The 23,443-nt window shown below is 44.8% G+C and overlaps 17 non-coding genes across 17 annotated transcripts; all 17 read right to left on the reverse strand.

Moving 5' to 3' along the window:
- Window positions 1-624: 624 nt before the first annotated feature.
- On the reverse strand, window positions 625-816 carry LOC141214899 (U2 spliceosomal RNA). The gene has a single exon (XR_012284089.1). It is a non-coding gene; the product is annotated as a U2 spliceosomal RNA (small nuclear RNA).
- Window positions 817-1,926: 1,110 nt separating this feature from the next.
- Window positions 1,927-2,117, reverse strand: LOC141214667 (U2 spliceosomal RNA). The gene has a single exon (XR_012283866.1). It is a non-coding gene; the product is annotated as a U2 spliceosomal RNA (small nuclear RNA).
- A 1,115-nt stretch (window positions 2,118-3,232) lies between these two features.
- Window positions 3,233-3,423, reverse strand: LOC141214668 (U2 spliceosomal RNA). The gene has a single exon (XR_012283867.1). It is a non-coding gene; the product is annotated as a U2 spliceosomal RNA (small nuclear RNA).
- A 1,115-nt stretch (window positions 3,424-4,538) lies between these two features.
- On the reverse strand, window positions 4,539-4,729 carry LOC141214669 (U2 spliceosomal RNA). Its single transcript, XR_012283868.1, has one exon. It is a non-coding gene; the product is annotated as a U2 spliceosomal RNA (small nuclear RNA).
- Window positions 4,730-5,844: 1,115 nt separating this feature from the next.
- On the reverse strand, window positions 5,845-6,035 carry LOC141214670 (U2 spliceosomal RNA). The gene has a single exon (XR_012283869.1). It is a non-coding gene; the product is annotated as a U2 spliceosomal RNA (small nuclear RNA).
- A 1,112-nt stretch (window positions 6,036-7,147) lies between these two features.
- Window positions 7,148-7,338, reverse strand: LOC141214671 (U2 spliceosomal RNA). The gene has a single exon (XR_012283870.1). It is a non-coding gene; the product is annotated as a U2 spliceosomal RNA (small nuclear RNA).
- Window positions 7,339-9,736: 2,398 nt separating this feature from the next.
- On the reverse strand, window positions 9,737-9,927 carry LOC141214871 (U2 spliceosomal RNA). The gene has a single exon (XR_012284062.1). It is a non-coding gene; the product is annotated as a U2 spliceosomal RNA (small nuclear RNA).
- Window positions 9,928-11,042: 1,115 nt separating this feature from the next.
- On the reverse strand, window positions 11,043-11,233 carry LOC141214672 (U2 spliceosomal RNA). Its single transcript, XR_012283871.1, has one exon. It is a non-coding gene; the product is annotated as a U2 spliceosomal RNA (small nuclear RNA).
- A 1,115-nt stretch (window positions 11,234-12,348) lies between these two features.
- LOC141214674 (U2 spliceosomal RNA) lies at window positions 12,349-12,539 on the reverse strand. The gene has a single exon (XR_012283872.1). It is a non-coding gene; the product is annotated as a U2 spliceosomal RNA (small nuclear RNA).
- Window positions 12,540-13,654: 1,115 nt separating this feature from the next.
- On the reverse strand, window positions 13,655-13,845 carry LOC141214675 (U2 spliceosomal RNA). The gene has a single exon (XR_012283873.1). It is a non-coding gene; the product is annotated as a U2 spliceosomal RNA (small nuclear RNA).
- A 1,115-nt stretch (window positions 13,846-14,960) lies between these two features.
- LOC141214677 (U2 spliceosomal RNA) lies at window positions 14,961-15,151 on the reverse strand. Its single transcript, XR_012283875.1, has one exon. It is a non-coding gene; the product is annotated as a U2 spliceosomal RNA (small nuclear RNA).
- Window positions 15,152-16,266: 1,115 nt separating this feature from the next.
- Window positions 16,267-16,457, reverse strand: LOC141214678 (U2 spliceosomal RNA). Its single transcript, XR_012283876.1, has one exon. It is a non-coding gene; the product is annotated as a U2 spliceosomal RNA (small nuclear RNA).
- Window positions 16,458-17,572: 1,115 nt separating this feature from the next.
- Window positions 17,573-17,763, reverse strand: LOC141214679 (U2 spliceosomal RNA). The gene has a single exon (XR_012283877.1). It is a non-coding gene; the product is annotated as a U2 spliceosomal RNA (small nuclear RNA).
- A 1,115-nt stretch (window positions 17,764-18,878) lies between these two features.
- LOC141214877 (U2 spliceosomal RNA) lies at window positions 18,879-19,069 on the reverse strand. The gene has a single exon (XR_012284068.1). It is a non-coding gene; the product is annotated as a U2 spliceosomal RNA (small nuclear RNA).
- A 1,115-nt stretch (window positions 19,070-20,184) lies between these two features.
- On the reverse strand, window positions 20,185-20,375 carry LOC141214855 (U2 spliceosomal RNA). Its single transcript, XR_012284047.1, has one exon. It is a non-coding gene; the product is annotated as a U2 spliceosomal RNA (small nuclear RNA).
- A 1,115-nt stretch (window positions 20,376-21,490) lies between these two features.
- Window positions 21,491-21,681, reverse strand: LOC141214680 (U2 spliceosomal RNA). The gene has a single exon (XR_012283878.1). It is a non-coding gene; the product is annotated as a U2 spliceosomal RNA (small nuclear RNA).
- Window positions 21,682-22,793: 1,112 nt separating this feature from the next.
- On the reverse strand, window positions 22,794-22,984 carry LOC141214681 (U2 spliceosomal RNA). Its single transcript, XR_012283879.1, has one exon. It is a non-coding gene; the product is annotated as a U2 spliceosomal RNA (small nuclear RNA).
- Between the last annotated feature and the right edge of the window lie 459 nt (window positions 22,985-23,443).

A 23,443-nucleotide genomic window follows, 5' to 3' on the forward strand; every position in this document is an offset into this window, starting at 1 on the left:
TCACAGAGACCGCCATAAGCAACAGTTTAACAGAATGCCACAGACTAATCAACCAAACTTTTTGGGTTGGGTTCTCTTTTATAGTCTGCAGGCATTAAATGAAAGAAGTCAGTGTTCCAGCAGAAGGAGACAACGTTTCAGAAAAGGCATTGTAGCAAACCAAAAAAGAAATTTTAAGCGCAGCAGAGTAACCAGCGCACATACCTGTTAGCTCAGGTGAGTTTAAAAGGCTGCTGTTGATAACAAGGGCATTTGCTAAATAGATGGTGTGTGTGCAACAATATACTGAAAGGTCAATTATATTGTGCAGCTTATCTCACCACCTGTAGTTATTTAGGTGAAAGCTCCAAAATGCTTGCCTAATATGTCTGTTTATCCAAAAGGAAGTAAAAAGGGAGAGCTAGAAAGATAGCATTGCATCACATTACATGGCAATGCAATGCACAGTTGCTGAAGTTGAACCAAAATGAGCTTGTAATCTGGCTTCTGCAACTTTGAACATGAAAAATCCAATGAGGAGAAGAAAAGCAAAGCCAAAGAGTCCATCCCAAAATCCGACAAACAAGCAAAATGAACAAAAAACATTGAATTCAATTCTTTCTGATTTTAGAAACTGCATTAAAGAAGGGGTGCACCGGTCCTGGAGATACTGCAATACCAGGTCAATGCGTGGAGTGGACAGAGCAAGCTCTTTTTCCATCTCCCTGTTCTAAAAATCCATTTAATATATGGTCCCCAGATAGGGGACGTATCAGATATTAAACTGATAAGAACAGATACTACACTTGATCTTAGCCAAAAGGCCGAGAGCGATAACCAGAATTGGTTTCAAACTACGGAGCCACCCAAGGATCCTGAAAAGTCCATTTGTGGAGATGAGCTCCTGGACTCCCGTTAAGAAGACATGTTGTCAACCTCTAGATCCCTTACATGCCTGCACTTTTCGGCTTGCTGCTGCTGCAATCCACGCGTTTTAGATCTGCATAACTCCACCTCTTTAAACACAGCACCTTCACCCCCTGCTGTTCCCACCCGCCTCAACACCGTTGGAAGGGAGGAGAACCAATTAAGGCGGGGGGTGGGGTGGAACGAGCAGCTGTCTACCCTTAGCAGGAGGGCTCCTGATTACATACCTCTCCTGCTGCTGCTGCTGGCTGTCCAGCAGCAGACTGAAGGTGGCTGCTGCTGTGCACAGGTATATAAAGGCTCAGAGCCTATTATGACACGCGCAGCCAGCGTTCCATTGCCACATTCCATCTACTGCAGGCAGGAAACCTGGCTGGCTGAATGTCGCTGAGAAGCTCACAGAGACCGCCATAAGCAACAGTTTAACAGAATGCCACAGACTAATCAACCAAACTTTTTGGGTTGGGTTCTCTTTTATAGTCTGCAGGCATTAAATGAAAGAAGTCATTGTTCCAGCAGAAGGAGACAACGTTTCAGAAAAGGCATTGTAGCAAACCAAAAAAGAAATTTTAAGCGCAGCAGAGTAACCAGCGCACATACCTGTTAGCTCAGGTGAGTTTAAAAGGCTGCTGTTGATAACAAGGGCATTTGCTAAATAGATGGTGTGTGTGCAACAATATACTGAAAGGTCAATTATATTGTGCAGCTTATCTCACCACCTGTAGTTATTTAGGTGAAAGCTCCAAAATGCTTGCCTAATATGTCTGTTTATCCAAAAGGAAGTAAAAAGGGAGAGCTAGAAAGATAGCATTGCATCACATTACATGGCAATGCAATGCACAGTTGCTGAAGTTGAACCAAAATGAGCTTGTAATCTGGCTTCTGCAACTTTGAACATGAAAAATCCAATGAGGAGAAGAAAAGCAAAGCCAAAGAGTCCATCCCAAAATCCGACAAACAAGCAAAATGAACAAAAAACATTGAATTCAATTCTTTCTGATTTTAGAAACTGCATTAAAGAAGGGGTGCACCGGTCCTGGAGATACTGCAATACCAGGTCAATGCGTGGAGTGGACAGAGCAAGCTCTTTTTCCATCTCCCTGTTCTAAAAATCCATTTAATATATGGTCCCCAGATAGGGGACGTATCAGATATTAAACTGATAAGAACAGATACTACACTTGATCTTAGCCAAAAGGCCGAGAAGCGATAACCAGAATTGGTTTCAAACTACGGAGCCACCCAAGGATCCTGAAAAGTCCATTTGTGGAGATGAGCTCCTGGACTCCCGTTAAGAAGACATGTTGTCAACCTCTAGATCCCTTACATGCCTGCACTTTTCGGCTTGCTGCTGCTGCAATCCACGCGTTTTAGATCTGCATAACTCCACCTCTTTAAACACAGCACCTTCACCCCCTGCTGTTCCCACCCGCCTCAACACCGTTGGAAGGGAGGAGAACCAATTAAGGCGGGGGGTGGGGTGGAACGAGCAGCTGTCTACCCTTAGCAGGAGGGCTCCTGATTACATACCTCTCCTGCTGCTGCTGCTGCTGGCTGTCCAGCAGCAGACTGAAGGTGGCTGCTGCTGTGCACAGGTATATAAAGGCTCAGAGCCTATTATGACACGCGCAGCCAGCGTTCCATTGCCACATTCCATCTACTGCAGGCAGGATACCTGGCTGGCTGAATGTCGCTGAGAAGCTCACAGAGACCGCCATAAGCAACAGTTTAACAGAATGCCACAGACTAATCAACCAAACTTTTTGGGTTGGGTTCTCTTTTATAGTCTGCAGGCATTAAATGAAAGAAGTCAGTGTTCCAGCAGAAGGAGACAACGTTTCAGAAAAGGCATTGTAGCAAACCAAAAAAGAAATTTTAAGCGCAGCAGAGTAACCAGCGCACATACCTGTTAGCTCAGGTGAGTTTAAAAGGCTGCTGTTGATAACAAGGGCATTTGCTAAATAGATGGTGTGTGTGCAACAATATACTGAAAGGTCAATTATATTGTGCAGCTTATCTCACCACCTGTAGTTATTTAGGTGAAAGCTCCAAAATGCTTGCCTAATATGTCTGTTTATCCAAAAGGAAGTAAAAAGGGAGAGCTAAAGAGATAGCATTGCATCACATTACATGGCAATGCAATGCACAGTTGCTGAAGTTGAACCAAAATGAGCTTGTAATCTGGCTTCTGCAACTTTGAACATGAAAAATCCAATGAGGAGAAGAAAAGCAAAGCCAAAGAGTCCATCCCAAAATCCGACAAACAAGCAAAATGAACAAAAAACATTGAATTCAATTCTTTCTGATTTTAGAAACTGCATTAAAGAAGGGGTGCACCGGTCCTGGAGATACTGCAATACCAGGTCAATGCGTGGAGTGGACAGAGCAAGCTCTTTTTCCATCTCCCTGTTCTAAAAATCCATTTAATATATGGTCCCCAGATAGGGGACGTATCAGATATTAAACTGATAAGAACAGATACTACACTTGATCTTAGCCAAAAGGCCGAGAAGCGATAACCAGAATTGGTTTCAAACTACGGAGCCACCCAAGGATCCTGAAAAGTCCATTTGTGGAGATGAGCTCCTGGACTCCCGTTAAGAAGACATGTTGTCAACCTCTAGATCCCTTACATGCCTGCACTTTTCGGCTTGCTGCTGCTGCAATCCACGCGTTTTAGATCTGCATAACTCCACCTCTTTAAACACAGCACCTTCACCCCCTGCTGTTCCCACCCGCCTCAACACCGTTGGAAGGGAGGAGAACCAATTAAGGCGGGGGGTGGGGTGGAACGAGCAGCTGTCTACCCTTAGCAGGAGGGCTCCTGATTACATACCTCTCCTGCTGCTGCTGCTGCTGGCTGTCCAGCAGCAGACTGAAGGTGGCTGCTGCTGTGCACAGGTATATAAAGGCTCAGAGCCTATTATGACACGCGCAGCCAGCGTTCCATTGCCACATTCCATCTACTGCAGGCAGGATACCTGGCTGGCTGAATGTCGCTGAGAAGCTCACAGAGACCGCCATAAGCAACAGTTTAACAGAATGCCACAGACTAATCAACCAAACTTTTTGGGTTGGGTTCTCTTTTATAGTCTGCAGGCATTAAATGAAAGAAGTCAGTGTTCCAGCAGAAGGAGACAACGTTTCAGAAAAGGCATTGTAGCAAACCAAAAAAGAAATTTTAAGCGCAGCAGAGTAACCAGCGCACATACCTGTTAGCTCAGGTGAGTTTAAAAGGCTGCTGTTGATAACAAGGGCATTTGCTAAATAGATGGTGTGTGTGCAACAATATACTGAAAGGTCAATTATATTGTGCAGCTTATCTCACCACCTGTAGTTATTTAGGTGAAAGCTCCAAAATGCTTGCCTAATATGTCTGTTTATCCAAAAGGAAGTAAAAAGGGAGAGCTAGAAAGATAGCATTGCATCACATTACATGGCAATGCAATGCACAGTTGCTGAAGTTGAACCAAAATGAGCTTGTAATCTGGCTTCTGCAACTTTGAACATGAAAAATCCAATGAGGAGAAGAAAAGCAAAGCCAAAGAGTCCATCCCAAAATCCGACAAACAAGCAAAATGAACAAAAAACATTGAATTCAATTCTTTCTGATTTTAGAAACTGCATTAAAGAAGGGGTGCACCGGTCCTGGAGATACTGCAATACCAGGTCAATGCGTGGAGTGGACAGAGCAAGCTCTTTTTCCATCTCCCTGTTCTAAAAATCCATTTAATATATGGTCCCCAGATAGGGGACGTATCAGATATTAAACTGATAAGAACAGATACTACACTTGATCTTAGCCAAAAGGCCGAGAAGCGATAACCAGAATTGGTTTCAAACTACGGAGCCACCCAAGGATCCTGAAAAGTCCATTTGTGGAGATGAGCTCCTGGACTCCCGTTAAGAAGACATGTTGTCAACCTCTAGATCCCTTACATGCCTGCACTTTTCGGCTTGCTGCTGCTGCAATCCACGCGTTTTAGATCTGCATAACTCCACCTCTTTAAACACAGCACCTTCACCCCCTGCTGTTCCCACCCGCCTCAACACCGTTGGAAGGGAGGAGAACCAATTAAGGCGGGGGGTGGGGTGGAACGAGCAGCTGTCTACCCTTAGCAGGAGGGCTCCTGATTACATACCTCTCCTGCTGCTGCTGCTGCTGGCTGTCCAGCAGCAGACTGAAGGTGGCTGCTGCTGTGCACAGGTATATAAAGGCTCAGAGCCTATTATGACACGCGCAGCCAGCGTTCCATTGCCACATTCCATCTACTGCAGGCAGGATACCTGGCTGGCTGAATGTCGCTGAGAAGCTCACAGAGACCGCCATAAGCAACAGTTTAACAGAATGCCACAGACTAATCAACCAAACTTTTTGGGTTGGGTTCTCTTTTATAGTCTGCAGGCATTAAATGAAAGAAGTCAGTGTTCCAGCAGAAGGAGACAACGTTTCAGAAAAGGCATTGTAGCAAACCAAAAAAGAAATTTTAAGCGCAGCAGAGTAACCAGCGCACATACCTGTTAGCTCAGGTGAGTTTAAAAGGCTGCTGTTGATAACAAGGGCATTTGCTAAATAGATGGTGTGTGTGCAACAATATACTGAAAGGTCAATTATATTGTGCAGCTTATCTCACCACCTGTAGTTATTTAGGTGAAAGCTCCAAAATGCTTGCCTAATATGTCTGTTTATCCAAAAGGAAGTAAAAAGGGAGAGCTAGAAAGATAGCATTGCATCACATTACATGGCAATGCAATGCACAGTTGCTGAAGTTGAACCAAAATGAGCTTGTAATCTGGCTTCTGCAACTTTGAACATGAAAAATCCAATGAGGAGAAGAAAAGCAAAGCCAAAGAGTCCATCCCAAAATCCGACAAACAAGCAAAATGAACAAAAAACATTGAATTCAATTCTTTCTGATTTTAGAAACTGCATTAAAGAAGGGGTGCACCGGTCCTGGAGATACTGCAATACCAGGTCAATGCGTGGAGTGGACAGAGCAAGCTCTTTTTCCATCTCCCTGTTCTAAAAATCCATTTAATATATGGTCCCCAGATAGGGGACGTATCAGATATTAAACTGATAAGAACAGATACTACACTTGATCTTAGCCAAAAGGCCGAGAAGCGATAACCAGAATTGGTTTCAAACTACGGAGCCACCCAAGGATCATGAAAAGTCCATTTGTGGAGATGAGCTCCTGGACTCCCGTTAAGAAGACATGTTGTCAACCTCTAGATCCCTTACATGCCTGCACTTTTCGGCTTGCTGCTGCTGCAATCCACGCGTTTTAGATCTGCATAACTCCACCTCTTTAAACACAGCACCTTCACCCCCTGCTGTTCCCACCCGCCTCAACACCGTTGGAAGGGAGGAGAACCAATTAAGGCGGGGGGTGGGGTGGAACGAGCAGCTGTCTACCCTTAGCAGGAGGGCTCCTGATCACATACCTCTCCTGCTGCTGCTGCTGGCTGTCCAGCAGCAGACTGAAGGTGGCTGCTGCTGTGCACAGGTATATAAAGGCTCAGAGCCTATTATGACACGCGCAGCCAGCGTTCCATTGCCACATTCCATCTACTGCAGGCAGGATACCTGGCTGGCTGAATGTCGCTGAGAAGCTCACAGAGACCGCCATAAGCAACAGTTTAACAGAATGCCACAGACTAATCAACCAAACTTTTTGGGTTGGGTTCTCTTTTATAGTCTGCAGGCATTAAATGAAAGAAGTCAGTGTTCCAGCAGAAGGAGACAACGTTTCAGAAAAGGCATTGTAGCAAACCAAAAAAGAAATTTTAAGCGCAGCAGAGTAACCAGCGCACATACCTGTTAGCTCAGGTGAGTTTAAAAGGCTGCTGTTGATAACAAGGGCATTTGCTAAATAGATGGTGTGTGTGCAACAATATACTGAAAGGTCAATTATATTGTGCAGCTTATCTCACCACCTGTAGTTATTTAGGTGAAAGCTCCAAAATGCTTGCCTAATATGTCTGTTTATCCAAAAGGAAGTAAAAAGGGAGCGCTAGAAAGATAGCATTGCATCACATTACATGGCAATGCAATGCACAGTTGCTGAAGTTGAACCAAAATGAGCTTGTAATCTGGCTTCTGCAACTTTGAACATGAAAAATCCAATGAGGAGAAGAAAAGCAAAGCCAAAGAGTCCATCCCAAAATCCGACAAACAAGCAAAATGAACAAAAAACATTGAATTCAATTCTTTCTGATTTTAGAAACTGCATTAAAGAAGGGGTGCACCGGTCCTGGAGATACTGCAATACCAGGTCAATGCGTGGAGTGGACAGAGCAAGCTCTTTTTCCATCTCCCTGTTCTAAAAATCCATTTAATATATGGTCCCCAGATAGGGGACGTATCAGATATTAAACTGATAAGAACAGATACTACACTTGATCTTAGCCAAAAGGCCGAGAAGCGATAACCAGAATTGGTTTCAAACTACGGAGCCACCCAAGGATCCTGAAAAGTCCATTTGTGGAGATGAGCTCCTGGACTCCCGTTAAGAAGACATGTTGTCAACCTCTAGATCCCTTACATGCCTGCACTTTTCGGCTTGCTGCTGCTGCAATCCACGCGTTTTAGATCTGCATAACTCCACCTCTTTAAACACAGCACCTTCACCCCCTGCTGTTCCCACCCGCCTCAACACCGTTGGAAGGGAGGAGAACCAATTAAGGCGGGGGGTGGGGTGGAACGAGCAGCTGTCTACCCTTAGCAGGAGGGCTCCTGATTACATACCTCTCCTGCTGCTGCTGCTGCTGGCTGTCCAGCAGCAGACTGAAGGTGGCTGCTGCTGTGCACAGGTATATAAAGGCTCAGAGCCTATTATGACACGCGCAGCCAGCGTTCCATTGCCACATTCCATCTACTGCAGGCAGGATACCTGGCTGGCTGAATGTCGCTGAGAAGCTCACAGAGACCGCCATAAGCAACAGTTTAACAGAATGCCACAGACTAATCAACCAAACTTTTTGGGTTGGGTTCTCTTTTATAGTCTGCAGGCATTAAATGAAAGAAGTCAGTGTTCCAGCAGAAGGAGACAACGTTTCAGAAAAGGCATTGTAGCAAACCAAAAAATATATTTTAAGCGCAGCAGAGTAACCAGCGCACATACCTGTTAGCTCAGGTGAGTTTAACCCCTTAAGCCCCGGAGCATTTTTCGTTTTTGCATTTTCGTTTTTGCTCCCCTTGTTCCCAGAGCCATAGCGTTTTTATTTTTTGGTCAATATGGCCATGTGAGGGCTTATTTTTTGCGGGACGAGTTGTACTTTTCAACGCCATTACTAGTTTTATCATATCCTGTACGGGAAAACAGGAAAAAAATTCCAAGTGCGGTAAAATTGCAAGAAAAGTGCAATACCCCAGTTGTTTTTTATTTATTTTTTTTACCATGTTCACTGAATGCTAAAACTGACCTGCCCTTCTTATTCTACAGGTCATTACGAGTTCATAGACACCAAACATGTATAGGTTCTTTTATATTTAAGTGGTGAAAAAAAATTCCAAAATTTGGTAAAAAAAAAAAAAAAAAATAGCGCCATTTTCTAAGACCCGTAGCGTCTCCATTTTTCGTGATCTGGGGCTGGTTGCTGGCTTATTTTTTGCGTGCCAGGCTGACGTTTATACTGATAACGTTTGGGGTAGATCCGATGTTTTAATCGCCCGTTATTGCATTTTATTGCAATTTTGCGGCGACCAAAAAACGTAATTCTGGCGTTTTCAATTTTTTTCTCGCTACGCCGTTTACCGATCGGAATAATTCTTTTTTTATTTTGATAGATCGGGCGATTCTGAACGCGGCGATACCAAATATGTGTATATGGTTTTTTTTTTTATATATCTTATTTTGAATGGGGCGAAAGGGGGGTGATTTAAACTTTTATATTTTTTTATTTTTTTTTATATTTTTAAAAACTTTTTTTTTTTACTTTTTGCATGCTTCTATAGTCTCCATAGGAGACTAGAAGCAGCAACTGTCCGATCGCCTCTGCTACATACAGGGGACCAGCAGATCCCCTGCATGCAGCAGAAATGGTCCTGTGCTATGAGCGCCGACCACTAGGTGGCGCTCATAGCGACAAGATCATGACAACCACAGGCGTCTGCTGCAGACCCTGGGTTGTCATGCACGCCCATCGGCGACCCGCGATCACATGACGGGGTCGCCGGTGGGCGGGGCTTATGACGCGCTACCCGGAAGCGCGCGTTAAATGCTGCTGTCGGAGATTGACAGCAGCATTTAACTGGTTAACAGCCGCGGGTGGATCGCGATTCCACCCGCGGCTGTTGCGGGCACATGTCAGCTGTAAGAATCAGCTGACATGTGCTTGGTTCAGTGAGGGCTCAGCGCCGGAGCCCTCACTGAACCGGCGGTACGCAGATATGCGTACTAATACGTCCCCGGTAAGTAAGGGGTTAAAAGGCTGCTGTTGATAACAAGGGCATTTGCTAAATAGATGGTGTGTGTGCAACAATATACTGAAAGGTCAATTATATTGTGCAGCTTATCTCACCACCTGTAGTTATTTAGGTGAAAGCTCCAAAATGCTTGCCTAATATGTCTGTTTATCCAAAAGGAAGTAAAAAGGGAGAGCTAGAAAGATAGCATTGCATCACATTACATGGCAGTGCAATGCACAGTTGCTGAAGTTGAACCAAAATGAGCTTGTAATCTGGCTTCTGCAACTTTGAACATGAAAAATCCAATGAGGAGAAGAAAAGCAAAGCCAAAGAGTCCATCCCCAAATCCGACAAACAAGCAAAATGAACAAAAAACATTGAATTCAATTCTTTCTGATTTTAGAAACTGCATTAAAGAAGGGGTGCACCGGTCCTGGAGATACTGCAATACCAGGTCAATGCGTGGAGTGGACAGAGCAAGCTCTTTTTCCATCTCCCTGTTCTAAAAATCCATTTAATATATGGTCCCCAGATAGGGGACGTATCAGATATTAAACTGATAAGAACAGATACTACGCTTGATCTTAGCCAAAAGGCCGAGAAGCGATAACCAGAATTGGTTTCAAACTACGGAGCCACCCAAGGATCCTGAAAAGTCCATTTGTGGAGATGAGCTCCTGGACTCCCGTTAAGAAGACATGTTGTCAACCTCTAGATCCCTTACATGCCTGCACTTTTCGGCTTGCTGCTGCTGCAATCCACGCGTTTTAGATCTGCATAACTCCACCTCTTTAAACACAGCACCTTCACCCCCTGCTGTTCCCACCCGCCTCAACACCGTTGGAAGGGAGGAGAACCAATTAAGGCGGGGGGTGGGGTGGAACGAGCAGCTGTCTACCCTTAGCAGGAGGGCTCCTGATTACATACCTCTCCTGCTGCTGCTGCTGCTGGCTGTCCAGCAGCAGACTGAAGGTGGCTGCTGCTGTGCACAGGTATATAAAGGCTCAGAGCCTATTATGACACGCGCAGCCAGCGTTCCATTGCCACATTCCATCTACTGCAGGCAGGATACCTGGCTGGCTGAATGTCGCTGAGAAGCTCACAGAGACCGCCATAAGCAACAGTTTAACAGAATGCCACAGACTAATCAACCAAACTTTTTGGGTTGGGTTCTCTTTTATAGTCTGCAGGCATTAAATGAAAGAAGTCAGTGTTCCAGCAGAAGGAGACAACGTTTCAGAAAAGGCATTGTAGCAAACCAAAAAAGAAATTTTAAGCGCAGCAGAGTAACCAGCGCACATACCTGTTAGCTCAGGTGAGTTTAAAAGGCTGCTGTTGATAACAAGGGCATTTGCTAAATAGATGGTGTGTGTGCAACAATATACTGAAAGGTCAATTATATTGTGCAGCTTATCTCACCACCTGTAGTTATTTAGGTGAAAGCTCCAAAATGCTTGCCTAATATGTCTGTTTATCCAAAAGGAAGTAAAAAGGGAGAGCTAGAAAGATAGCATTGCATCACATTACATGGCAATGCAATGCACAGTTGCTGAAGTTGAACCAAAATGAGCTTGTAATCTGGCTTCTGCAACTTTGAACATGAAAAATCCAATGAGGAGAAGAAAAGCAAAGCCAAAGAGTCCATCCCAAAATCCGACAAACAAGCAAAATGAACAAAAAACATTGAATTCAATTCTTTCTGATTTTAGAAACTGCATTAAAGAAGGGGTGCACCGGTCCTGGAGATACTGCAATACCAGGTCAATGCGTGGAGTGGACAGAGCAAGCTCTTTTTCCATCTCCCTGTTCTAAAAATCCATTTAATATATGGTCCCCAGATAGGGGACGTATCAGATATTAAACTGATAAGAACAGATACTACACTTGATCTTAGCCAAAAGGCCGAGAAGCGATAACCAGAATTGGTTTCAAACTACGGAGCCACCCAAGGATCCTGAAAAGTCCATTTGTGGAGATGAGCTCCTGGACTCCCGTTAAGAAGACATGTTGTCAACCTCTAGATCCCTTACATGCCTGCACTTTTCGGCTTGCTGCTGCTGCAATCCACGCGTTTTAGATCTGCATAACTCCACCTCTTTAAACACAGCACCTTCACCCCCTGCTGTTCCCACCCGCCTCAACACCGTTGGAAGGGAGGAGAACCAATTAAGGCGGGGGGTGGGGTGGAACGAGCAGCTGTCTACCCTTAGCAGGAGGGCTCCTGATTACATACCTCTCCTGCTGCTGCTGCTGCTGGCTGTCCAGCAGCAGACTGAAGGTGGCTGCTGCTGTGCACAGGTATATAAAGGCTCAGAGCCTATTATGACACGCGCAGCCAGCGTTCCATTGCCACATTCCATCTACTGCAGGCAGGATACCTGGCTGGCTGAATGTCGCTGAGAAGCTCACAGAGACCGCCATAAGCAACAGTTTAACAGAATGCCACAGACTAATCAACCAAACTTTTTGGGTTGGGTTCTCTTTTATAGTCTGCAGGCATTAAATGAAAGAAGTCAGTGTTCCAGCAGAAGGAGACAACGTTTCAGAAAAGGCATTGTAGCAAACCAAAAAAGAAATTTTAAGCGCAGCAGAGTAACCAGCGCACATACCTGTTAGCTCAGGTGAGTTTAAAAGGCTGCTGTTGATAACAAGGGCATTTGCTAAATAGATGGTGTGTGTGCAACAATATACTGAAAGGTCAATTATATTGTGCAGCTTATCTCACCACCTGTAGTTATTTAGGTGAAAGCTCCAAAATGCTTGCCTAATATGTCTGTTTATCCAAAAGGAAGTAAAAAGGGAGAGCTAGAAAGATAGCATTGCATCACATTACATGGCAATGCAATGCACAGTTGCTGAAGTTGAACCAAAATGAGCTTGTAATCTGGCTTCTGCAACTTTGAACATGAAAAATCCAATGAGGAGAAGAAAAGCAAAGCCAAAGAGTCCATCCCAAAATCCGACAAACAAGCAAAATGAACAAAAAACATTGAATTCAATTCTTTCTGATTTTAGAAACTGCATTAAAGAAGGGGTGCACCGGTCCTGGAGATACTGCAATACCAGGTCAATGCGTGGAGTGGACAGAGCAAGCTCTTTTTCCATCTCCCTGTTCTAAAAATCCATTTAATATATGGTCCCCAGATAGGGGACGTATCAGATATTAAACTGATAAGAACAGATACTACACTTGATCTTAGCCAAAAGGCCGAGAAGCGATAACCAGAATTGGTTTCAAACTACGGAGCCACCCAAGGATCCTGAAAAGTCCATTTGTGGAGATGAGCTCCTGGACTCCCGTTAAGAAGACATGTTGTCAACCTCTAGATCCCTTACATGCCTGCACTTTTCGGCTTGCTGCTGCTGCAATCCACGCGTTTTAGATCTGCATAACTCCACCTCTTTAAACACAGCACCTTCACCCCCTGCTGTTCCCACCCGCCTCAACACCGTTGGAAGGGAGGAGAACCAATTAAGGCGGGGGGTGGGGTGGAACGAGCAGCTGTCTACCCTTAGCAGGAGGGCTCCTGATTACATACCTCTCCTGCTGCTGCTGCTGCTGGCTGTCCAGCAGCAGACTGAAGGTGGCTGCTGCTGTGCACAGGTATATAAAGGCTCAGAGCCTATTATGACACGCGCAGCCAGCGTTCCATTGCCACATTCCATCTACTGCAGGCAGGATACCTGGCTGGCTGAATGTCGCTGAGAAGCTCACAGAGACCGCCATAAGCAACAGTTTAACAGAATGCCACAGACTAATCAACCAAACTTTTTGGGTTGGGTTCTCTTTTATAGTCTGCAGGCATTAAATGAAAGAAGTCAGTGTTCCAGCAGAAGGAGACAACGTTTCAGAAAAGGCATTGTAGCAAACCAAAAAAGAAATTTTAAGCGCAGCAGAGTAACCAGCGCACATACCTGTTAGCTCAGGTGAGTTTAAAAGGCTGCTGTTGATAACAAGGGCATTTGCTAAATAGATGGTGTGTGTGCAACAATATACTGAAAGGTCAATTATATTGTGCAGCTTATCTCACCACCTGTAGTTATTTAGGTGAAAGCTCCAAAATGCTTGCCTAATATGTCTGTTTATCCAAAAGGAAGTAAAAAGGGAGAGCTAGAAAGATAGCATTGCATCACATTACATGGCAATGCAATGCACAGTTGCTGAAGTTGAACCAAAATGAGCTTGTAATCTGGCTTCTGCAACTTTGAACATGAAAAATCCAATGAGGAGAAGAAAAGCAAAGCCAAAGAGTCCATCCCAAAATCCGACAAACAAGCAAAATGAACAAAAAACATTGAATTCAATTCTTTCTGATTTTAGAAACTGCATTAAAGAAGGGGTGCACCGGTCCTGGAGATACTGCAATACCAGGTCAATGCGTGGAGTGGACAGAGCAAGCTCTTTTTCCATCTCCCTGTTCTAAAAATCCATTTAATATATGGTCCCCAGATAGGGGACGTATCAGATATTAAACTGATAAGAACAGATACTACACTTGATCTTAGCCAAAAGGCCGAGAAGCGATAACCAGAATTGGTTTCAAACTACGGAGCCACCCAAGGATCCTGAAAAGTCCATTTGTGGAGATGAGCTCCTGGACTCCCGTTAAGAAGACATGTTGTCAACCTCTAGATCCCTTACATGCCTGCACTTTTCGGCTTGCTGCTGCTGCAATCCACGCGTTTTAGATCTGCATAACTCCACCTCTTTAAACACAGCACCTTCACCCCCTGCTGTTCCCACCCGCCTCAACACCGTTGGAAGGGAGGAGAACCAATTAAGGCGGGGGGTGGGGTGGAACGAGCAGCTGTCTACCCTTAGCAGGAGGGCTCCTGATTACATACCTCTCCTGCTGCTGCTGCTGCTGGCTGTCCAGCAGCAGACTGAAGGTGGCTGCTGCTGTGCACAGGTATATAAAGGCTCAGAGCCTATTATGACACGCGCAGCCAGCGTTCCATTGCCACATTCCATCTACTGCAGGCAGGATACCTGGCTGGCTGAATGTCGCTGAGAAGCTCACAGAGACCGCCATAAGCAACAGTTTAACAGAATGCCACAGACTAATCAACCAAACTTTTTGGGTTGGGTTCTCTTTTATAGTCTGCAGGCATTAAATGAAAGAAGTCAGTGTTCCAGCAGAAGGAGACAACGTTTCAGAAAAGGCATTGTAGCAAACCAAAAAAGAAATTTTAAGCGCAGCAGAGTAACCAGCGCACATACCTGTTAGCTCAGGTGAGTTTAAAAGGCTGCTGTTGATAACAAGGGCATTTGCTAAATAGATGGTGTGTGTGCAACAATATACTGAAAGGTCAATTATATTGTGCAGCTTATCTCACCACCTGTAGTTATTTAGGTGAAAGCTCCAAAATGCTTGCCTAATATGTCTGTTTATCCAAAAGGAAGTAAAAAGGGAGAGCTAGAAAGATAGCATTGCATCACATTACATGGCAATGCAATGCACAGTTGCTGAAGTTAAACCAAAATGAGCTTGTAATCTGGCTTCTGCAACTTTGAACATGAAAAATCCAATGAGGAGAAGAAAAGCAAAGCCAAAGAGTCCATCCCAAAATCCGACAAACAAGCAAAATGAACAAAAAACATTGAATTCAATTCTTTCTGATTTTAGAAACTGCATTAAAGAAGGGGTGCACCGGTCCTGGAGATACTGCAATACCAGGTCAATGCGTGGAGTGGACAGAGCAAGCTCTTTTTCCATCTCCCTGTTCTAAAAATCCATTTAATATATGGTCCCCAGATAGGGGACGTATCAGATATTAAACTGATAAGAACAGATACTACACTTGATCTTAGCCAAAAGGCCGAGAAGCGATAACCAGAATTGGTTTCAAACTACGGAGCCACCCAAGGATCCTGAAAAGTCCATTTGTGGAGATGAGCTCCTGGACTCCCGTTAAGAAGACATGTTGTCAACCTCTAGATCCCTTACATGCCTGCACTTTTCGGCTTGCTGCTGCTGCAATCCACGCGTTTTAGATCTGCATAACTCCACCTCTTTAAACACAGCACCTTCACCCCCTGCTGTTCCCACCCGCCTCAACACCGTTGGAAGGGAGGAGAACCAATTAAGGCGGGGGGTGGGGTGGAACGAGCAGCTGTCTACCCTTAGCAGGAGGGCTCCTGATTACATACCTCTCCTGCTGCTGCTGCTGCTGGCTGTCCAGCAGCAGACTGAAGGTGGCTGCTGCTGTGCACAGGTATATAAAGGCTCAGAGCCTATTATGACACGCGCAGCCAGCGTTCCATTGCCACATTCCATCTACTGCAGGCAGGATACCTGGCTGGCTGAATGTCGCTGAGAAGCTCACAGAGACCGCCATAAGCAACAGTTTAACAGAATGCCACAGACTAATCAACCAAACTTTTTGGGTTGGGTTCTCTTTTATAGTCTGCAGGCATTAAATGAAAGAAGTCAGTGTTCCAGCAGAAGGAGACAACGTTTCAGAAAAGGCATTGTAGCAAACCAAAAAAGAAATTTTAAGCGCAGCAGAGTAACCAGCGCACATACCTGTTAGCTCAGGTGAGTTTAAAAGGCTGCTGTTGATAACAAGGGCATTTGCTAAATAGATGGTGTGTGTGCAACAATATACTGAAAGGTCAATTATATTGTGCAGCTTATCTCACCACCTGTAGTTATTTAGGTGAAAGCTCCAAAATGCTTGCCTAATATGTCTGTTTATCCAAAAGGAAGTAAAAAGGGAGAGCTAGAAAGATAGCATTGCATCACATTACATGGCAATGCAATGCACAGTTGCTGAAGTTGAACCAAAATGAGCTTGTAATCTGGCTTCTGCAACTTTGAACATGAAAAATCCAATGAGGAGAAGAAAAGCAAAGCCAAAGAGTCCATCCCAAAATCCGACAAACAAGCAAAATGAACAAAAAACATTGAATTCAATTCTTTCTGATTTTAGAAACTGCATTAAAGAAGGGGTGCACCGGTCCTGGAGATACTGCAATACCAGGTCAATGCGTGGAGTGGACAGAGCAAGCTCTTTTTCCATCTCCCTGTTCTAAAAATCCATTTAATATATGGTCCCCAGATAGGGGACGTATCAGATATTAAACTGATAAGAACAGATACTACACTTGATCTTAGCCAAAAGGCCGAGAAGCGATAACCAGAATTGGTTTCAAACTACGGAGCCACCCAAGGATCCTGAAAAGTCCATTTGTGGAGATGAGCTCCTGGACTCCCGTTAAGAAGACATGTTGTCAACCTCTAGATCCCTTACATGCCTGCACTTTTCGGCTTGCTGCTGCTGCAATCCACGCGTTTTAGATCTGCATAACTCCACCTCTTTAAACACAGCACCTTCACCCCCTGCTGTTCCCACCCGCCTCAACACCGTTGGAAGGGAGGAGAACCAATTAAGGCGGGGGGTGGGGTGGAACGAGCAGCTGTCTACCCTTAGCAGGAGGGCTCCTGATTACATACCTCTCCTGCTGCTGCTGCTGCTGGCTGTCCAGCAGCAGACTGAAGGTGGCTGCTGCTGTGCACAGGTATATAAAGGCTCAGAGCCTATTATGACACGCGCAGCCAGCGTTCCATTGCCACATTCCATCTACTGCAGGCAGGATACCTGGCTGGCTGAATGTCGCTGAGAAGCTCACAGAGACCGCCATAAGCAACAGTTTAACAGAATGCCACAGACTAATCAACCAAACTTTTTGGGTTGGGTTCTCTTTTATAGTCTGCAGGCATTAAATGAAAGAAGTCAGTGTTCCAGCAGAAGGAGACAACGTTTCAGAAAAGGCATTGTAGCAAACCAAAAAAGAAATTTTAAGCGCAGCAGAGTAACCAGCGCACATACCTGTTAGCTCAGGTGAGTTTAAAAGGCTGCTGTTGATAACAAGGGCATTTGCTAAATAGATGGTGTGTGTGCAACAATATACTGAAAGGTCAATTATATTGTGCAGCTTATCTCACCACCTGTAGTTATTTAGGTGAAAGCTCCAAAATGCTTGCCTAATATGTCTGTTTATCCAAAAGGAAGTAAAAAGGGAGAGCTAGAAAGATAGCATTGCATCACATTACATGGCAATGCAATGCACAGTTGCTGAAGTTGAACCAAAATGAGCTTGTAATCTGGCTTCTGCAACTTTGAACATGAAAAATCCAATGAGGAGAAGAAAAGCAAAGCCAAAGAGTCCATCCCAAAATCCGACAAACAAGCAAAATGAACAAAAAACATTGAATTCAATTCTTTCTGATTTTAGAAACTGCATTAAAGAAGGGGTGCACCGGTCCTGGAGATACTGCAATACCAGGTCAATGCGTGGAGTGGACAGAGCAAGCTCTTTTTCCATCTCCCTGTTCTAAAAATCCATTTAATATATGGTCCCCAGATAGGGGACGTATCAGATATTAAACTGATAAGAACAGATACTACACTTGATCTTAGCCAAAAGGCCGAGAAGCGATAACCAGAATTGGTTTCAAACTACGGAGCCACCCAAGGATCCTGAAAAGTCCATTTGTGGAGATGAGCTCCTGGACTCCCGTTAAGAAGACATGTTGTCAACCTCTAGATCCCTTACATGCCTGCACTTTTCGGCTTGCTGCTGCTGCAATCCACGCGTTTTAGATCTGCATAACTCCACCTCTTTAAACACAGCACCTTCACCCCCTGCTGTTCCCACCCGCCTCAACACCGTTGGAAGGGAGGAGAACCAATTAAGGCGGGGGGTGGGGTGGAACGAGCAGCTGTCTACCCTTAGCAGGAGGGCTCCTGATTACATACCTCTCCTGCTGCTGCTGCTGCTGGCTGTCCAGCAGCAGACTGAAGGTGGCTGCTGCTGTGCACAGGTATATAAAGGCTCAGAGCCTATTATGACACGCGCAGCCAGCGTTCCATTGCCACATTCCATCTACTGCAGGCAGGATACCTGGCTGGCTGAATGTCGCTGAGAAGCTCACAGAGACCGCCATAAGCAACAGTTTAACAGAATGCCACAGACTAATCAACCAAACTTTTTGGGTTGGGTTCTCTTTTATAGTCTGCAGGCATTAAATGAAAGAAGTCAGTGTTCCAGCAGAAGGAGACAACGTTTCAGAAAAGGCATTGTAGCAAACCAAAAAAGAAATTTTAAGCGCAGCAGAGTAACCAGCGCACATACCTGTTAGCTCAGGTGAATTTAAAAGGCTGCTGTTGATAACAAGGGCATTTGCTAAATAGATGGTGTGTGTGCAACAATATACTGAAAGGTCAATTATATTGTGCAGCTTATCTCACCACCTGTAGTTATTTAGGTGAAAGCTCCAAAATGCTTGCCTAATATGTCTGTTTATCCAAAAGGAAGTAAAAAGGGAGAGCTAGAAAGATAGCATTGCATCACATTACATGGCAATGCAATGCACAGTTGCTGAAGTTGAACCAAAATGAGCTTGTAATCTGGCTTCTGCAACTTTGAACATGAAAAATCCAATGAGGAGAAGAAAAGCAAAGCCAAAGAGTCCATCCCAAAATCCGACAAACAAGCAAAATGAACAAAAAACATTGAATTCAATTCTTTCTGATTTTAGAAACTGCATTAAAGAAGGGGTGCACCGGTTCTGGAGATACTGCAATACCAGGTCAATGCGTGGAGTGGACAGAGCAAGCTCTTTTTCCATCTCCCTGTTCTAAAAATCCATTTAATATATGGTCCCCAGATAGGGGACGTATCAGATATTAAACTGATAAGAACAGATACTACACTTGATCTTAGCCAAAAGGCCGAGAAGCGATAACCAGAATTGGTTTCAAACTACGGAGCCACCCAAGGATCCTGAAAAGTCCATTTGTGGAGATGAGCTCCTGGACTCCCGTTAAGAAGACATGTTGTCAACCTCTAGATCCCTTACATGCCTGCACTTTTCGGCTTGCTGCTGCTGCAATCCACGCGTTTTAGATCTGCATAACTCCACCTCTTTAAACACAGCACCTTCACCCCCTGCTGTTCCCACCCGCCTCAACACCGTTGGAAGGGAGGAGAACCAATTAAGGCGGGGGGTGGGGTGGAACGAGCAGCTGTCTACCCTTAGCAGGAGGGCTCCTGATTACATACCTCTCCTGCTGCTGCTGCTGCTGGCTGTCCAGCAGCAGACTGAAGGTGGCTGCTGCTGTGCACAGGTATATAAAGGCTCAGAGCCTATTATGACACGCGCAGCCAGCGTTCCATTGCCACATTCCATCTACTGCAGGCAGGATACCTGGCTGGCTGAATGTCGCTGAGAAGCTCACAGAGACCGCCATAAGCAACAGTTTAACAGAATGCCACAGACTAATCAACCAAACTTTTTGGGTTGGGTTCTCTTTTATAGTCTGCAGGCATTAAATGAAAGAAGTCAGTGTTCCAGCAGAAGGAGACAACGTTTCAGAAAAGGCATTGTAGCAAACCAAAAAAGAAATTTTAAGCGCAGCAGAGTAACCAGCGCACATACCTGTTAGCTCAGGTGAGTTTAAAAGGCTGCTGTTGATAACAAGGGCATTTGCTAAATAGATGGTGTGTGTGCAACAATATACTGAAAGGTCAATTATATTGTGCAGCTTATCTCACCACCTGTAGTTATTTAGGTGAAAGCTCCAAAATGCTTGCCTAATATGTCTGTTTATCCAAAAGGAAGTAAAAAGGGAGAGCTAGAAAGATAGCATTGCATCACATTACATGGCAATGCAATGCACAGTTGCTGAAGTTGAACCAAAATGAGCTTGTAATCTGGCTTCTGCAACTTTGAACATGAAAAATCCAATGAGGAGAAGAAAAGCAAAGCCAAAGAGTCCATCCCAAAATCCGACAAACAAGCAAAATGAACAAAAAACATTGAATTCAATTCTTTCTGATTTTAGAAACTGCATTACAGAAGGGGTGCACCAGTCCTGGAGATACTGCAATACCAGGTCAATGCGTGGAGTGGACAGAGCAAGCTCTTTTTCCATCTCCCTGTTCTAAAAATCCATTTAATATATGGTCCCCAGATAGGGGACGTATCAGATATTAAACTGATAAGAACAGATACTACACTTGATCTTAGCCAAAAGGCCGAGAAGCGATAACCAGAATTGGTTTCAAACTACGGAGCCACCCAAGGATCCTGAAAAGTCCATTTGTGGAGATGAGCTCCTGGACTCCCGTTAAGAAGACATGTTGTCAACCTCTAGATCCCTTACATGCCTGCACTTTTCGGCTTGCTGCTGCTGCAATCCACGCGTTTTAGATCTGCATAACTCCACCTCTTTAAACACAGCACCTTCACCCCCTGCTGTTCCCACCCGCCTCAACACCGTTGGAAGGGAGGAGAACCAATTAAGGCGGGGGGTGGGGTGGAACGAGCAGCTGTCTACCCTTAGCAGGAGGGCTCCTGATTACATACCTCTCCTGCTGCTGCTGCTGCTGGCTGTCCAGCAGCAGACTGAAGGTGGCTGCTGCTGTGCACAGGTATATAAAGGCTCAGAGCCTATTATGACACGCGCAGCCAGCGTTCCATTGCCACATTCCATCTACTGCAGGCAGGATACCTGGCTGGCTGAATGTCGCTGAGAAGCTCACAGAGACCGCCATAAGCAACAGTTTAACAGAATGCCACAGACTAATCAACCAAACTTTTTGGGTTGGGTTCTCTTTTATAGTCTGCAGGCATTAAATGAAAGAAGTCAGTGTTCCAGCAGAAGGAGACAACGTTTCAGAAAAGGCATTGTAGCAAACCAAAAAAGAAATTTTAAGCGCAGCAGAGTAACCAGCGCACATACCTGTTAGCTCAGGTGAGTTTAAAAGGCTGCTGTTGATAACAAGGGCATTTGCTAAATAGATGGTGTGTGTGCAACAATATACTGAAAGGTCAATTATATTGTGCAGCTTATCTCACCACCTGTAGTTATTTAGGTGAAAGCTCCAAAATGCTTGCCTAATATGTCTGTTTATCCAAAAGGAAGTAAAAAGGGAGAGCTAGAAAGATAGCATTGCATCACATTACATGGCAATGCAATGCACAGTTGCTGAAGTTGAACCAAAATGAGCTTGTAATCTGGCTTCTGCAACTTTGAACATGAAAAATCCAATGAGGAGAAGAAAAGCAAAGCCAAAGAGTCCATCCCAAAATCCGACAAACAAGCAAAATGAACAAAAAACATTGAATTCAATTCTTTCTGATTTTAGAAACTGCATTAAAGAAGGGGTGCACCGGTCCTGGAGATACTGCAATACCAGGTCAATGCGTGGAGTGGACAGAGCAAGCTCTTTTTCCATCTCCCTGTTCTAAAAATCCATTTAATATATGGTCCCCAGATAGGGGACGTATCAGATATTAAACTGATAAGAACAGATACTACACTTGATCTTAGCCAAAAGGCCGAGAAGCGATAACCAGAATTGGTTTCAAACTACGGAGCCACCCAAGGATCCTGAAAAGTCCATTTGTGGAGATGAGCTCCTGGACTCCCGTTAAGAAGACATGTTGTCAACCTCTAGATCCCTTACATGCCTGCACTTTTCGGCTTGCTGCTGCTGCAATCCACGCGTTTTAGATCTGCATAACTCCACCTCTTTAAACACAGCACCTTCACCCCCTGCTGTTCCCACCCGCCTCAACACCGTTGGAAGGGAGGAGAACCAATTAAGGCGGGGGGTGGGGTGGAACGAGCAGCTGTCTACCCTTAGCAGGAGGGCTCCTGATTACATACCTCTCCTGCTGCTGCTGCTGGCTGTCCAGCAGCAGACTGAAGGTGGCTGCTGCTGTGCACAGGTATATAAAGGCTCAGAGCCTATTATGACACGCGCAGCCAGCGTTCCATTGCCACATTCCATCTACTGCAGGCAGGATACCTGGCTGGCTGAATGTCGCTGAGAAGCTCACAGAGACCGCCATAAGCAACAGTTTAACAGAATGCCACAGACTAATCAACCAAACTTTTTGGGTTGGGTTCTCTTTTATAGTCTGCAGGCATTAAATGAAAGAAGTCAGTGTTCCAGCAGAAGGAGACAATGTTTCAGAAAAGGCATTGTAGCAAACCAAAAAAGAAATTTTAAGCGCAGCAGAGTAACCAGCGCACATACCTGTTAGCTCAGGTGAGTTTAAAAGGCTGCTGTTGATAACAAGGGCATTTGCTAAATAGATGGTGTGTGTGCAACAATATACTGAAAGGTCAATTATATTGTGCAGCTTATCTCACCACCTGTAGTTATTTAGGTGAAAGCTCCAAAATGCTTGCCTAATATGTCTGTTTATCCAAAAGGAAGTAAAAAGGGAGAGCTAGAAAGATAGCATTGCATCACATTACATGGCAATGCAATGCACAGTTGCTGAAGTTGAACCAAAATGAGCTTGTAATCTGGCTTCTGCAACTTTGAACATGAAAAATCCAATGAGGAGAAGAAAAGCAAAGCCAAAGAGTCCATCCCAAAATCCGACAAACAAGCAAAATGAACAAAAAACATTGAATTCAATTGTTTCTGATTTTAGAAACTGCATTAAAGAAGGGGTGCACCGGTCCTGGAGATACTGCAATACCAGGTCAATGCGTGGAGTGGACAGAGCAAGCTCTTTTTCCATCTCCCTGTTCTAAAAATCCATTTAATATATGGTCCCCAGATAGGGGACGTATCAGATATTAAACTGATAAGAACAGATACTACACTTGATCTTAGCCAAAAGGCCGAGAAGCGATAACCAGAATTGGTTTCAAACTACGGAGCCACCCAAGGATCCTGAAAAGTCCATTTGTGGAGATGAGCTCCTGGACTCCCGTTAAGAAGACATGTTGTCAACCTCTAGATCCCTTACATGCCTGCACTTTTCGGCTTGCTGCTGCTGCAATCCACGCGTTTTAGATCTGCATAACTCCACCTCTTTAAACACAGCACCTTCACCCCCTGCTGTTCCCACCCGCCTCAACACCGTTGGAAGGGAGGAGAACCAATTAAGGCGGGGGGTGGGGTGGAACGAGCAGCTGTCTACCCTTAGCAGGAGGGCTCCTGATTACATACCTCTCCTGCTGCTGCTGCTGGCTGTCCAGCAGCAGACTGAAGGTGGCTGCTGCTGTGCACAGGTATATAAAGGCTCAGAGCCTATTATGACACGCGCAGCCAGCGTTCCATTGCCACATTCCATCTACTGCAGGCAGGAT

Source organism: Phyllobates terribilis, unplaced genomic scaffold (genome assembly GCF_046119375.1).
Source record: "Phyllobates terribilis strain yellow unplaced genomic scaffold, ASM4611937v1 Scaffold_223__1_contigs__length_3252167, whole genome shotgun sequence".
Taxonomy (NCBI): domain Eukaryota; kingdom Metazoa; phylum Chordata; class Amphibia; order Anura; family Dendrobatidae; genus Phyllobates; species Phyllobates terribilis.